A 12410-nucleotide genomic window follows, 5' to 3' on the forward strand; every position below is an offset into this window, starting at 1 on the left:
AGGGCTCGCCCACAGGACCTCCTTTTACCTTAATTATCCCTTTAAGGGTCTTTTCTCCAAATACAGTCACATTCAAGGTACTGGGGGGGTGACAACTCAACCCCTAACAGCAGGGTGGATTACCTTTCTTCCTCTTCAGGAAGGATTATGCAGAGAGCCATAAATGCTCATCTGGGCACCATGCCGTGCCACGATGCACTGGTCTTAAATCTGGAGAGATGGCCAAAATGAGCAAGCTGCCTCTCCTCACTCTGCAAATATGTACTTTGCTTGAAAAAAAAGTTTTTTCATGGAGCATGGACCCTGTGGCAGGCCGTATGAGCTATCCGCAGATGACTCAGACTAGGACAGTATTGAGGTGCTTATGATCTCAGAGAACAGATCAGATGAGGCCCCAAGGGATGATGGGAGTGATGGCAAGGGCTAAGTGCCCTAAAGATTCACAGACCAAGCGCTGGGGTGGAGGGGAGGACAAAACTGACCAGATGAGTGGAGTGTGAAAGAGCTCTGCAGGGATGGTTTGCCCCAGGGGACAGGGCAGGCAGCCACAGCCCAGGCTGTTCATCTGTATGAAGGGGACAGCGGTCTGGGGACAGGAAGACAGCACCCTCCACTACGGTCGGAGTTCCGAACCAGCACAGGCAAGAGAACTGACTCTGCAGGACCAAAGGTATCCACGCCACACTAAGGAGCAATTTCCTCTCTCAGCCTCACAGCTACTCTCAAAGGTGACCGCTGTCTACCATCGACCGGCCGGAGCCTCAGCCCCTCAGGCATCTCTAGCCCTGCTGTCTGGGCCACCAGCAACATAGGCTCCCCGCCTCTGGACAATTCTGTCCGCCAGGGTTCTCTGCCTGGCCCTAGTGCTGGGAAAGGAGAGGGGCTATTCGGGGGGAGGGGGCACAGAACGCAGCTACTGAGGCCACGCAGAAGGCATCGCGGGAAATCTGGGGTCCTAAGCCCCAACAGTCCCCATGGGTTAAGAGATAATAATTACTAGGAAAGGCAAAACGATAGTGAAAGGAAGCAGATCAGTTGCCAGAGCCAGGGGGTGCATTTTTTTATGACTCCAATCATATTGAGGTATAAAATATTATTTCTCAATAAGGGCTGACAACCCCCCAAATAAGGAAATAAAATCATATTTTTAATTTGTTAGGGCAAACGTTAATCAGTGCTCACCCGACCATCACTCTCCTCCCCTTGCAAGCAGCCTCACCTCTTCCTGTAGATGAGGCAGAAGGCACCAAGACTTGCTCTCAGCCTCCGCGGAGCTGAGGCAGGCGCATTAACACATTTCCCTTCAATGGGACTTGCTAGAAATTCTAGCACGGGGGTTCTGAGGAACGTTGCCATGCTTGATAACTTCAAACACAAGGAGAAACTCACTTTCCTGCCCGCCCTCAGATACAGTTACATGAGAACGTGACGTATGGAGCAGGGGCAGCCGTGCTGTGACCATGAGGGGACAAGCCTGAGGACAAAGGCCAAAATGCTGACAGTGGTGGCCTGTAAGGTTAGAAGGAGTCCTTGAAATGATTACTGACCCACTGAATTAACCAACTCTAGAACCCCTACCTTCAGACTTCCGGCTGTCAGTCTATATACACTTGATTTTTTAAGTGGCACTTTTTTTTTTTTTTACACATTTATTTATTTTTGAGAGAGAGCAGGAGGAGGGGCAGAGGGAGAAGGAGAGAATCCCAAGTAGGCTCTGTGCTGACAGCGTGGCTCAACCTCACGAACCGTGAGATCATGGCCTGAGCCGAAATCAAGAGTCGGACAACTGAGCCACCCGGGGGCCCCTAAACGCCTTGTTTTTGAAGCCCTGTCAGTCCGGTGTTCTTTTGCCTGTAGCCAAAAACATCCTACAAACCAGGTGGTTTTCATCTGTCCAAACTTGCACCCCCAACCCCAAAACCGAGATCGCGGTGAAATGGATCACAGAACCCTGCAGCTGTTAACAGAGGCCCAGCAGCATGTCAAGTCCCCAGTCCCCACGGAAGATGCTTTCCTCTCTAGCCCCGAAGCAAACTGAGGCAACAGCTGCCAGTTTCTCTGCAGGCACTGCCCTCCATCATCCTATACCTCCATCATCCTACAGTATAAATGACCCATGACAGAGCCAGGTGTGACCCACGCATACATCCCCGGTCCGTGTGGCCATAAGCCCCCACTGGCACAGGGATGGCCTCTTTTGTGTCTACATCCCAACAGGATTATTATTAGCATGACTTTCACTCTCAAAAGTGTCTGCATGTGGACCAAAGATTATCGTCGCCCTGTGCGGGCTGCTTCAGCCCACTTTTCTTTCTCCTTACCCAGTACTCCCCGCATTACGTGAATACGAGGCCATTCCGTCTTCTCCACCAGGACGAAGACGGAAGCGGAGACCCTGCCACGTTCCCCGAAATCATCTGTCCCACGGCAGGTGCCTGATGCACATCTGCTAAACCAAACCGAATGTTAACGGAGGTAAGAGTCTTCTTAAGCTGAGAGGTTCGAGGCAAACCGGGAGAATGTGAGCATAAGGAACAACTTCTGGAGGAGGAAGAGGAGAAACTGGGTGCTTTCCCAGAGTCCCTCACGCTCACCACTGGGCCCTGTCCACGGAGGGTGCTGTGTGAAACCGGCAGTGCTTACGTGGACACCCGGCCGGCTGGCACAACCTCGCTGCTCAGGCAACTCGGGCTCCTCATAACTCGACACGGAACCCAGAGACCCCAACCATCCCGCACAGGCGAAGGGGCAGAAGGCCTTGTTCTACCAGAGACGCCCAGGGCCGGGCAGACAGCCCCCAAGGCAGATACGCTCCAGCTCCAAGAAACACTCCGATTGTGAATACCATCCTATTTGGTGACACTCCAAGATGTGGCTTCTCCAGCCGACACTTTCTTCGTGTCACGGTTCAAACTCCTAAGCATCTCAGCTAAGGACCCACGAATATGGCAAAGGCCTGTGGCTTCTCAGCTAGTGGTGAGATCATGACATTGCCTACCCTGGAGGCAGGCCCTAAAAGGGAATGGCATTGGGAATGTCAGCCCCACCCACTCCAGATGGAACCACACACATTCTTTCGGAATAACTTTGGGGCTCAACTGTCACAACGACCCTTAGGCATGTCCACGTCTCTGCCTCTCTGTCTCTCCCTCACAGAAGTTACTTGTACTTAGTGAGGCGCACAGAGAACGCCTAGCACTGTGTGCCCAGCACATAATAGACACTTGATAAACATCAGCTCCCTGCATCCGATTCCGGAGTCACTTAGACGCTGAAATGGATCCTGGGTGCTGGAGGAAGGAACTCGCAGTGTGTGCTTCTCCCATAAGCTTTGAGCCAAAGCTTCTCAGAACTTCTACATCACAGACTGTGCCTATGCAGCCGGCTCAGCTAATATCACACCCATCTGCAAAAACTCCCTCTCTGCTCAGTAAGTTAGAAGGCGAATTGGCTGGATGCTTTCTCACAGAATCAGAGCTTGACAAATTAAGGCCCTTCCAGGGAAGCCAACGGGATGGTGAGAGGCCTGGAAAACATCTCTCATAACAGCCAAAGGGGTGATGGGGGGGGGGTGGGGAATGGGCAGGGTGCTCCTTGACACTTATATAAGGCCTTTCCAGCAGCAAAAGCCTTCGAATGAGGGAAGGGGCTGCCTCACAGAGCAGTATGCTCCTGGTCGAAGAAAGCACTGGAAAAAGTGCCGAGATAGTCAGGGTTCCCAGATACCCACACCAGCTAGGAGATGGACTGGGTAACTCGAAGGCGTCTCCAAGTTTACAGGAACACCAGGAAACGATGCGGTGCATGGTCTGGGGGACCAGTAGCAGTTAGAATCTGCGGAGGGCACGCTTAGGGGGAACCCAGACCGAAGCCTTTGTAAGGACTTGTCCTGACTAAATGGCAGGGGAGAACATTCTGGTCTTCCTGGACAGGCTCGTCTACAGGCTTCTGCTAAGAGATAAGGCCGTGGGGCAGGAAGAGCCCTTCACAGCCCTGCACCCACCTCCCAAAGTATGTAGTCATCTCAGAAAGGTTCCCATTGGGGCCTCTCTCCTCCTCCTTTTCACTCACTCACTCAGGCCACCTGGGTCCTTCAGCACCTCCCCAAAGTGGAGGAGACTCACGTTAGTGAAGGGTGAGGAGTCCCAGAACCTTCCTGGTGCCCCTGGGAGTTTAGAGCCATGGGACGGGGGCCCCTGGCCCCTAGAGGGGGCATATATATATATATATATATATATATATATATATATATGCTTTATATATAAAGCATATAGGCTTTATATGCTAACCCCTCCTCTTGGGGACTCTAGACCACATTTGTCGTGGACATCCAAAGCCCTGACAGGCCTGAGGTATTCTAGTTCCCAGGGTCGATTTTTCCCCACGCCAAATCCAGGCCAAGACCGCCAAGCTCCCCCTCCTCCACTTCCATGCCAACTGGCTGACATCTAGTCCATCCTTTTTTCCAAGCCTGCAAACCTCTGCAGGGGCAGAGGGCCTCTGTCCCAACTCCCGTCTCGTCTCCTCTTGTCAGAGCTCAACCCCCTTGGTTCTGAGACCAGTAACTGCCACTCACACGCCCACAACCACCCTCACCCCCCAGGACCGGCCTAGCCTAAGTGCAAGCTGACTGTCCCCACTCACTTTGGAGTTCCCTGGGGATTTCCCTTACATTCTATGAGCTCAGCTCTTCTTTGAAAGGGTGCTAGTTATATTTCATACAGCGTTTCTAGGTGCTTGGTAACTGGAAGATTTTCAAGATGTTCACTCCACTATGGTGCTAAACACGTTCTCACTCAGTGCTGGGATACCCTCTTTGGACTTGCTCGCAGGAACCGTCCCTGGCTGACCTCCCACCCCAGACACCGAAGTCTGGCCGCATCCCTGCAGATGCACCCATGTCGGTGGGACACCTACCAAGTGCCAGGCACGATCTCAGGCCCTAAAGATTCAAAGCTGCAAGCACTGAGCTCTGCCTAAAACGCATCGGCCCTCTAAAAATGCGCTGCGGCAGGAAGAGAAGTCTCTGCAATGCTCTCCTATTGAAATCGTACTCTACTATTTGCGCAGGTCTCAAAAGCTTCTTCGTGGCTTCATGCATCCACATCTGGGAGCAGCTAGGCTGCCCGGCCCTCCCTGCCCTTGGCTCACGGCCCGAGCGCCTGGGACAGGGCTCCGCTCACCACGGCTGTGAAATATGAAAACGCTTCTCCCCCAACTCCAAAGGCTCCCAGCTGAAGCCTGCTCTCAGCTGCCGAGGGATTCTGCCAGCTGGGCCTCCGCATGACACAGCATCCCCGCCCGCCCCGGGCTGCAGCGGCTGGGCCCGGCGTGACAAAGGATTCTCTGACAATGGGAGGAAGAGGTCTTTCATTGTCTACCGGGGTCACACTCCGCAGCGGAGCTTCCTCACTCCCCGAACTGTAGCTCCCCGCCCCCACCCCTCCCTTGGGCTGCTCCCCTGCGCCCGCCCGGGGCGGTCAAGCCCGGCTCCACTGGCCTCACCTACCAGCCATTCAAATTCAACACGTCCGACAGCAAGCTCACGCGGTCCTCCCCCTCACCCCAACCTCAGCAGACGTGCTGTGCTCCGGGCCACAAGTTCGCACCCGGGGAGAGGCTGTGAGGCCTCTGTCAGTGAGGCCAGAGAGCCAGGAGGGAGTCGCGGGGACTTCTCCTTTATTCCTCAAAGCTAAGCAACCACTGCAGACTTTAGTCCCCAAATGTTTGTAATGTATAACCTTCCCTCCATCCCCCTACACGAGGCCCTGGCTCCAGGCCTTATCCCCTGCGACTTGATACTGGATGGAACCTGTCATTGCCTCACTGGCCCAGTGGCCTCCTGGCTCCAGATCGCATTCCCTTCTGAACCACAGCAGCATGCCTCCGTTCGGCCTCGGCCCCGTCCACCATGCTCCTCCTGTAGTCTAGAAGCCAAGGTCCTGGGCTGGGCTCACGAAACTCCTGTCTGCCTCTCCACCTTTGAACTTGACCTTGCTGCTGCAATCCCTTCCTTTGCCCAGACAGCCTCAGACCTCCTCTACTAAGCACACGCTGTTCCTTACCCCTTCTAGCTCCTCTCCAGGCTAATTTCTTTTCATCCATTCGCTTTCGGTGCCTGTGTTGTCTCCCTTAGGAAGCTCTCCCTGATGTGAGGCTTGAACAGGCACCCCTTGACCGTGCTACTCAGAACTTTCTCAACCACTGTGCTCACCACACATATTTCTCCTTTACCATTTTTGAGCCATCGCCCCAACTGAAAACCTATTCTAGGTCCGCCACGACCTCAGACCTACTCCCAAATTCACCTCTTCCACAAAATCATCTCAGCTGGCCCCAGTCCACATGTTAGTGCCATGAAGACTGCCTCCCATACTTTATCCATCCCATCCCTGAGTAAGTTAGTCAGCACTTGGGGCTGACTCCATGCTGGATATGAGCCGACAGTGAACATAAAAAGCTCTAGAAACCTGGAAGCACTCCACTCACAAAACTGTAATGATGATGTGACACGATGTGACATCCTAGCCCTAGGCGCTGGATTTGAAGTCTGAAGACCTGGGTTCAGATCCCTGTTCTACAACTTACAACTTCCCCGTGACTTGGCGTGTCACTAACCATGGAGGCTCAGAGGACTCGTATGCAAAATGGGAATAACGCTAACAGCTCCGCGGGGCTAAGATAAAAGGCAGATGCTATCCCAGGCAGGAAATACTTTGCAAACTATAAACCCAAATCAAGTGCAGCGTCCACTGCCCGGCAACCCCCTATCCACCCCCACCAGCCCCACCAGGAGTTCCTGTCCGTACTTGAGTCAGGTGGGAGGTCAAATGAAATCTGTGAGTCCCCTTCCTAGAAAAATGCTCATGTATGCCAGCTTTGCAAACACTTTCGGGACCTAAGGACCCGGCCAAGGGAAGGGACTAAACTGAAGTGCACTGGAAAGCCCCCAGGCCTGCCACTTCTCACAAACATATGTCCTCATCCAGATTCCTGGATGCCGAAGATGAAAGATAGGGCAGGGAAGGGCAGTCTCAAAGGAAAGGAAGTTCAAGACTAAGAGAGGGCTTCCAGAGCCTTTCCCAGAACCAGAGGAGATACAGAAGATGTAGCATTCTCTCTGGCAAGTAAGAACCCCGCTTTTTCCAGAAGGCACAGAAAAAGAAGATTGAACGAGGTATCAAAATCTGGAATTTCTTGTCCAACTCTGCCAAGGGCTCCTGGTGACTTTGGGCACGTCATTTCACCTCGCTAGGTTTCGGGGCCTTCACACAGAGATCAGCTTATTAGGAGGGCCCGTCCCAGCTCTGGGTGCCTAGGATCCGAAGACCTATCTGTTTCCCCCCCTGTTCTGAATCACAGCTTTGGCCTGGGTTTAATTCAGAAATCAGAGGCAGAGGTCATAGCCAGCATGGTGATAATTCAGGGAGAAGGCCCCCATCACAGCGCTGTTCTAAATTGTGTGCAGGATGAGGCAGGAGGGCAGGAGAGTAAGGCTTGAATGTGAACAACTGAGCTCAGGTGACCGTGAGTCGGCTGTGAGGCTGAGAGGTAGAGGATCCCCCCCACCGAAAAGAGCATCGAAAGAAGCCGCCACGTTTATCGGGTAAGCTATGCAGAAATGCCACCACATTTGGAAAATGCCCAAAAACTGCGATTTGCCCGTCTGTTTGAGCCTCCTGTTCTCTCTCTGGGCTCAGGATTCTCTCTCCATCCTACCTACCACCTCCTGCTTCCTCCTTCATCATCTGAACTGCAAACAACAGAACCTTAAAACAAGGGCAGTGAACCCCCAAACCGAGATGAAACTGGAGGACAGTGTCAGGGACCCCAGAAGCGAGGTGGGGAACGAACAGATACGAAGCAGACTCACGTTAAGACATCTACACAGACCTGTAAGACAGAAACTACTAAACCCAGGAAGGGCCTGAGTGAGACCTTGACCAAAGCCACAGCGCATCACTGATGATAGCCTACCCCAGCCCATCACAGCCCCGCAGAGCTGGGGCAGGACCAGGGAGAAGAACTTGTCAGCTCCTCACTGCCCAGCAGAGTAACCTGTTGGTTGACTTTAGGGTCATTTCCCACTAGCTGCCTAACGTCCACCTCAGGACATACCTCCAGGCCCACCTGGGAGGTTACAAAAAGCCTGAAGTCCAGGGTAACAAGGGACAGAAAGCCCTTCTTCCTCTGTTGCTCCCTCCTGCTTTTGCTCTAGAATTGGAACTGGCATCAGGAGTCACTTCCAACCAACATATGTGAAGTTGACTAAGTCCCAGGGTGAGTGCTCTAAAGTATTTATGATTTGTTCTCTCCCGTAGGCTGTGAATCACTCGTTTTATTGCATTACAACTTAGCTGTTTCTACTATACTATCTTTGTGTGCCCCAAACAGAGTACAGTATCTAGCCCAAGGTAGGTGCTCAATAAACATATGCTGGACTTAAAATCCTACATTTATCTCCACAGATAGAATATGGTTTTGGCAGGCAGGGACTGTATGTTCAATTTCCTTTGCATGCACTTGAAGATACAGAAACATGGAGGTGCTCAGTCTCTATTTGTGAATGAGTGGTTGATTAGTTGGCCAAACCTGGTAACTCTCCAGGCTGGGTCTGAGAACCTTCCTGTACACGAACTCTTCAAAGTACCTACAGGCATGTGGGAGCTCTTTGCTCTTTTCAGGGCTTCCCTATCCCTGGGGATGCAGGGGGGCAGGGAACAGTATCACCTGGGATGAACCCTGGGTTTCTCAGGGATCTACACGTTAAACCAATGGTTTTGAAATCAGTACCTAAAGAATAAACGTTGGACTCAGCAAGGACACGGGGTCCATGAACAACACACCCAAACACACCCATACGAATACAGACATGCGTTGCATAAACATGTATGCCATATGTATTTACTATATGCAGGTGTGATTCTGGTATAATGGATGTATCAAAGCTGATAACCTTTCGCCATTAGCAAATTATCAGATGCGTAATAACCAGCAATGCAGACTTCTGTCTTTAATGACTATTCTCATGAGGTCTGGTGGCAAATAAAAAGTGTTTTGACAAAGAATAAATACCACTATAATTTACGCCCTTTCTGAGGCTCAGGACTTCCTGGGGGAGCCAAGACCTACTCTCAAAAAAACCTCAAACACAGATACCAAAAAAATGACCATTATTTAAATTAAAAGCCATAGGCTGCGAAGAGAAATTACAGGATCACAGAGAGGGGGGGAAAGTAGCCCTTCCCCACTGAGGGGCCCTGGGGGACTCACATGGCACTTTTTGAGCCTCAGTGTGCTCACCTGTAAAATGGGGTTACTACCCGCCTACATCACAGGACCCTGCTAAGAAATTGTGATGATTCAAGGGTAGGGGGAAACGCTCTGTAAAGTCAAACAAACACGCTATTTACAGCAATCTGTTAATCACCGATGACACCTTACCCCAGAATGCGCTACAAAATTACTGCCTACCAGCGTACATTATCTAGGACAGTCACTTGACACAGCAGAGGAGATGATCTGTGTGTAAATCGAATCCTGTTTCAAATACTCAAAGGGAGTTTCCTCAGGCAACCCGAGTGCGTCCTGTGGGGGGGACTGCACCGCTAACGTTCGTTCGGTGCATTCTGTTCCTGTACAATTGGGTTTTCTTGAAAGCCTGGCAATTTCCTCGCGCTGGCTGAGCATGCTCGAAGCCGGGATTCCTGAGGTTTTCGGCTCAGACCCCGGGCCGGGCAGGAGGAACCGGGCCCGGACAGCCCGCGGCCCCTCCCCGTGCTCTGGGCGGCTCCTTCCTCTCTCCTCCAGCTTCGGCGGCGGCGCTCGTGCTGTGTCACTTTCGCCCTCCCGAGACTCCAGCCGCCGCGGGGCCCGCAGCTCCACCGGCTTCTTCCCAGTGCGCGCCCGCCCCTAGCCCAGGAGATAATCCCCCCGGCCTCAGGGACCCAGAAAGCGACGGCGGCGGAGGCGGGCGGGCAAGCAGGGCAGCCGGGTAGCAGCGCAGGCAGCAGCGCCCGGCTGGGCCGGGGCCGGGGCCGGGCGGGCAGGGCAGCCTCCGGCCCCCACGGTCTCCAGGACGAAAAACTGGAAGGGGGTGCGCAGAGCGCGCTCGTTCTGTCCGGGGCCCGCGAGGCAGAGGCGGGTGCGCGCGCACGCGCACCCACAGAGCGCCCCGGAGCAAGGGTCAACCCGAGCGTGTTGGGAGGGTGGGGGGCGGCGACACGCGCGCGCCCGCGGCCCCTCCCAGCCCTGCACCCCACCGGCCGAGCAGGCTGCCAGCCCGGCGGGTCAGGGGGCGTCGGGGACGCGGAGGGACGCAAGGCTTGTCTCCCGCGCCACCGCGCGCCCGGAACTCCCTCGCCAACCCCGCACACACGCAACTGCAGGGGCTCCCGGGTCGTACAGCCGCAGGACCCCCTGTCCAAGTAACCCGGCGCGCGCGTGCGCGGACACACACGACCAGGAGCCCAACTGGGACCACGAGGGGGCTGGCGGGACGATTCACCGGGTAGTCGGGCCCACGCGTGTCCCCACTACACCGCGGTCTGTCCCCCCCCCCACGCCCCGCCCCCCCCCCATACGTGCCAGAGCGGTGTGTACACACACAAACAGCTGGGCGGGGGAGGCGACGCCTCGCTCCTCCGGTAGGGACACACAGGCCGCCGCCAGCCATCCCTCCCCTTTACACGCCGCACCCCCTCCCGGCTCACACCTGCCCCCCAGCCTCAACCCCGAAAACTCTACGAAACCCAAGAGCCAACGCCGACCCCCAATTGTCTTTTAACGTCAGTCGAAAGACATAACCCAAGTCACACCCGCCGTCCCCGGGCCGCCTCCTCCAGATGCACCTAGGCTGGGGCCCGCGGCCCTTGGGGGGGCGGGGGGAGGGCAGACCTCGGTCGCCGCAGACCGAACCGCCGCCCCCTGTCCTTCCTGCCCCCACGACCCGCGACGCGTCCAGGACAGTCACCTGCTCCTCGTCCTGAAGAGCCCGAGCCGGAGCCCACGCCGCGTACGTTCGGGTCACTCGCCACCGCGAGCTGGCTTTTCAGAGCCTGTCAACTTAACCCCCGCTCCGCCTGAAGGATCTATTCCCCAGGCCCAATCACACCGTGGCGACAGGAATAATAACAAAAAGCCAACAGAATCACCACCGTAGGGAATGTCTAAAGCTGCAACCGCAATGGCTCCACCGATTCGGGTTCCTCATCTGCTCCCATCCCCCGCGCCCCCCGCGGCCCGCGGGCTCACCGGGGACGGAGGGAGGGTGCCGCCTGTCTAGACGACAGACATCCCCGCGCTCGCGGTGACGGGCGCGCACACACCCTCGCACGGCCGCTGCCACAGACACAATCAGTCACCGCGGGAGGGAGGGGCTGCGTGGAGACACTCTCTCGGGGTCCCTCAGGCAGCCGCCAGCGCAGCAGCCTCCGGCCGGGAGTCGCCACGCAGGGCCGCGCTCCCTACCTCGCCGGAGCGCGGTCAGAACAGCTGCAAGTTTGGCTGGTACTAAAGCAACTGCTTGATGCAGCAAATGCGGGCTTCAAAACAAAAGGGAGAGCAATCACGCTCGCTTTCTTCCTCCCCCCGGCTCGGAACCCGGCACATGACAGCGGCTACACCGCGCGGCTCGAGCGCCAGCCGGGCTCCAGCCATGCGCCCCCGAGAGCCCCCTCCTCCCGGGAGCCCCAGGGCTACGACTCCCCACTCGGGCCGGGAGCCCTGAGGGGAAGGGGCGAACCTGGGGAGGGGGCGAGACCGTGGAGTGCGGTCCGCGACAGAGAAGGGGTCTGAGCATGGGCGCAGACGCCCGGCGGCCGGGGGCGCAGGGAGGGGGAAGGGGGTTAATTGTTTGGGGCGGTTTTCTCGGATTTATCTATCAGCACGCGCACGTCACGCAGCCCTCCTGGCGGGTCCCCGAATCGATCCGCAGGCTGTACTGACTAAAAGAGGGGGGCGGGCGGGGGGATGCTCACCTCTGGGTTCCTCCGGCCGCCGCTCCGAGCCCGTGTCGGGGGTGGGGGAAGGGGACAGGGAAGGGGAAGGGAGGGAGGAGGCTCGAGAGAGCCTACTCCTGCCTCGAGTTCCGCGCGTCCCGGCAGCGGAGGGGATCCGGCGCCCCAGCGCACAAACCCAACCGAGAGGGGAGGGAGGGAGGGAAGGGAAAGAGGGAGGGAGGGGCGGGTGGGGGGGAGGGAGTAGAGGAAGGAAAAAAAAAAAAAAAAAACGATCCCTGCTCTGACACAGGGAAAGAGAATGTAGGAGAGTGACGTCCCGGCCCCTCCCTCCCCTCCGGCCACGTGCAAAGACTTGAAAGGAAAGAGGGCGGCGGGAGGCCTGCTGGGTAATGTAGTTCGCCTTTCTTTCCCGGGATGGCGGGCCCTGGAGAGCGGGGCGCCGCCGGGACC

At 55.8% G+C, this 12410-nt stretch overlaps 1 protein-coding gene across 8 annotated transcripts in view; it reads right to left on the reverse strand.

The window, feature by feature from the left end:
- Positions 1-12175, reverse strand: part of CTIF (cap binding complex dependent translation initiation factor) — a 299569-nt gene extending 287394 nt beyond the window's left edge. For 5 of the 8 annotated variants that reach the window (XM_040478885.1, XM_040478883.1, XM_040478882.1 and 2 more), the window contains exon 1: positions 11979-12174. The gene's annotated coding sequence lies outside the window, so the exon portion shown is untranslated. Of the gene's footprint in view, positions 1-10972; positions 11308-11978 lie in introns of those variants that run through there. The other 3 variants (XM_040478884.1, XM_040478881.1, XM_040478887.1) reach the window with 3 other exon arrangements.
- Between the last annotated feature and the right edge of the window lie 235 nt (positions 12176-12410).

This window comes from Herpailurus yagouaroundi, unplaced genomic scaffold, assembly GCF_014898765.1.
Source record: "Herpailurus yagouaroundi ecotype Mexico unplaced genomic scaffold, PumYag 142, whole genome shotgun sequence".
Taxonomy (NCBI): Eukaryota; Metazoa; Chordata; class Mammalia; order Carnivora; family Felidae; genus Herpailurus; species Herpailurus yagouaroundi.